The sequence below is a fragment of the Lipophrys pholis genome (assembly GCF_963383615.2).
Source record: "Lipophrys pholis genome assembly, chromosome: 4".
Lineage (NCBI taxonomy): Eukaryota > Metazoa > Chordata > Actinopteri > Blenniiformes > Blenniidae > Lipophrys > Lipophrys pholis.
Window position 1 is genome coordinate 12,856,022 of NC_137637.1, and position 3,655 is coordinate 12,859,676.

A 3,655-nucleotide genomic window follows, 5' to 3' on the forward strand; every position below is an offset into this window, starting at 1 on the left:
TGTCTTTGACCCTCTGATTTTGTGCAACGTGCCACAACTCCTTTTTAAGTTACCCGGTCGGTCTGATCTGGTGGCGTGCCCTCCACGGTGCTTTGCCATTCAGACATGTAATGATGACCAGCATTTTGACCTGACTAATGGCTAGTTTTGTCATTTATTGTGTTAATCTGAACATATTCCAACTTTTTCTTTATTGGTCACTACTTTCCGTGTCCAATAGGTTAATGTCCTTTCAATACCATTAATCGCTTGTCACAGTTGTTTCTCCCCTTTCTCCCTTTATGTTTATTTGTACTGCCCATGATTGTGGTACAGTAGCTGTCACTTGTTTTCCTTTTCCTTGAGTATGTGTATGAGTCTGATTCTTTTATAATATCTCATTTATTTGTTACATTACCTTTCTTCCAACTGTCGGAATGGCTTGTTTGGACTCTTCAGTATGTGTTTGGGTCATTTCTCCAGAAGCTGTGCATTGTGGCTTTACCATGATAGATCCAGCATATGAATGGTTATTTACACACTTGAAATGCTAAAGCAGTTACCTCACACAGCTTCTCAGTTTCAGAAATTACAGCAGCTGATAAACTCAACCAGCATCTGAGGCATTAATTATCAGCTACTTTTTCTTCCAGGCATAAATCCAGAAGACGAGTGTAAGGGTCTCCAAAGATTCAAGGGGGGTCGTGAAGCCCGCTTGATTTTAAAGGATATAATTATTTGTTATGTCTTGAATATAGATGAGTGAGAATTGAATCCCTGTTTTGTAAAACAAATAAAACAAAACCAAAAAACCCAACAAAAACTACAAAGTTGAAATGTTGGATTACGAGTGGATTCATTTCTTTCTTTTTTAAAAAGAAGACAAACATTTTTATGATTTGAAACTTTTCAAATATTGCAAGGACATGGGCATTTTGAACATAAACATCCTGAGTGTACAAGGAGAAGAAATGGTGAAGCGTCAGGCTAAAAAGAAAGGTAACTCGAAAGGGGATAAAAAGACTACCAAGGGAGTTAACAAAGACTCTGGCTTCATGAAAGCAATGGATGAGATTGAACAGCGGACCCTGCTTAGTGAAACAGTTTTTCTCTGTAACCGCAAGTCGTTTGTACACTGAATGGACACACTGCAGCGTCACTCCACCTAATGATTCACACTGGAGATAGCCATGGTCTGAAAAGCAGAGTGAACGATACTTTTGACATAGTTTAGAGCCTTAAAAGTTAATGATAACCAGCACGGGAGGTTTAAGTGTCTCCATGCACGGCAGTCACAAGTGTTATGTGGTTAGTGTGAGACACCACAATGGAGAATTTGCTTCAACGACTGGTAGGTTTTCAGTGAATGATGATCTGATTTTTTTTGCATGATACATGAACTGATATTTATGTGAAACCATGTGCAAAAGGTGGGTTTTTTTGTTGTTGTTTTTTTTTCAGCTGAGTCATTGCAATTTGTTGTCATGAAAATCCTTTTGTTTTCCTGCCAATTTCTTGAAAACCAATGTTCTCAACATCTTCAGGAAAAGAAGTGTTTATGTGAGTGTTGGATTGGGATAATGTACATTGCATTTTTCATATACATACATAGAAACTCAATGGAACTCTTCTTAAAGGGGACATATCATGCTAAATCCACTTTTTTAGCCCTTAAATGCATTTTGTTGTATATTTAGAGTGTTTAGAAGTACAGAAAAGTTCAAAGTAGTCTCTTCAGGTGCTCCGTTGATATCTTTATATTCTGTTTTGGTCATATTTTGCAATCTGTTTCGATTTTTCTATTCTCTATTACGTTTTTTGAACAATGACGTCACAGTATTCGCAGCGGAACTGCCAAATTAGGACATCGACTCCGGGCCCAACACTTCGAGCAATCCGCCATTTATGTTTCTCGCTGCGATTTTGTAGTCCAACCTCAAGGATGCCGAAGTTACGAGAGGATAAGTCGAAATGTTCGGTTGTTGGATGTAGTAACCCACAAGCTTCGTTACACCGTCTCCCAGCATCAGAACCTTTTCGAAGTGCCTGGTTGAGTTTTATTTTTCACAGAAATGTACCCACATCTGTGGGTAAGGTCATTTTTGTGTGCGCGAATCACTTCAAGGATGACTGCTTCAGCAACCTCCGCCAGTATAAAGAAGGATTTGCCGAAAGACTTCGTCTGATTGAGCGGTCAGTTCCTTCTATCTATGGAGACGACGAACAGAGCACTTCGGTAAGCTGTATATAACGCTAAAAAGTGTGATGATAAGACGTCCCTGTCATTGTTTTGTTAGCATTAGCAGTTGCACCGTCTTCATATGTTAGCGCTGTGTGCTCGTTTTAGATTATAATGTAACTTCTGTGTTAAATAGTCGTTGTAATACAGGCAGTGTTGTAGTAGTGGGCATGGATGGAGAAGTTAGTGTAAATATAGTAACACACCATTGCGTTACATCCATATGAAGACGTTGTTCTGCAGGTGCATCATCGTCATTTTTATCTCGCTCCGCCGGGTCCGACTCTGGCTCCAACATGTATGGCTGGATGGACAAATCTTCCGTTGTTGACATTTTGTAAATAATGTGTGAATATAAAGTTTCTGCGCCGCTAGATAATTGTATCTGTTCTATCAAACTACAAAGATGGCCAAACAGGGTGGAGTTGAACCGAGTGTCACCTCTGCAACCTGGAGAGGAGGCGGGGTATGAAGTGTCTCATTTGCATTTGAAGAGACCGCCCCAAAACGAGTTGCTCTCAGAAGCACATCAGAAAAGGGGTTGAAAAGGGGCCCGTGGAGCTCTAATAATGAGGAATTCAGACCCAAGCATTGCAGTTCCGCTTTATATAGACCACAACTGTATGATTTATATGTAAAAAGGAAGGATTTAAAAGCATGATATGTCTCCTTTAAGCTCTTGATATTTTAGTATTGTGTATTTATTGCATTAAGCGTAACTGAATATTTCACCGAACAATCACTGTAAGATTGTAAAAGCTACCATATTTTCCTGATCTGCTGATTTAATCAGAAAGTTTAACTGGTGTGTGTTTTCACACATGTCAGCACAATATTGCAGGCTGAGTTTACAAGCTTCTTATACAGCAGGAACAATGTCATTACATAATGATTTTTCCAGGACAACGGTGGTCGGAGCCTATTGAAAACTCTATTTTCTAAAAAACGGCTGCCAAGGCGGAACTTTGCGAAGATGCTCCTATTCTGTCGTTGTGTAAATGGGGAAAAAGCAACTTTTCTGAGAACGCTCTGGGTCCACCTTCCATGTCGACAGTGGAAACACTGCTACTGCATGCACACCACAGCTGTTGTAAATAGTTCTTCTGCACATGCAAGAGTATATCAACAATAACCATGGCGACCTCCAGAGGCCTGTATTACAAACCGTGATAAACGTATCCAGGATCTCTTTCTGTTTCCTGGGTTGATTTATCCAGACCCTGATCACCGTTACTACCAAGCAGGTTATCAACTCGCTGGTTCAACCCAGACCTACGTGTGCACGTTCACGTGAAAGCGACAGCATTTTTCAGCGTCTGACCAATCACACACACACAGAAATCCTGCAGCGCAGTTTACAGATTACTGAAGGAGAAATGTGAAGTATTAAAACACATCCACCAGGCTAAAAGCAACACTGCTGCTGCAGCCAAAGCC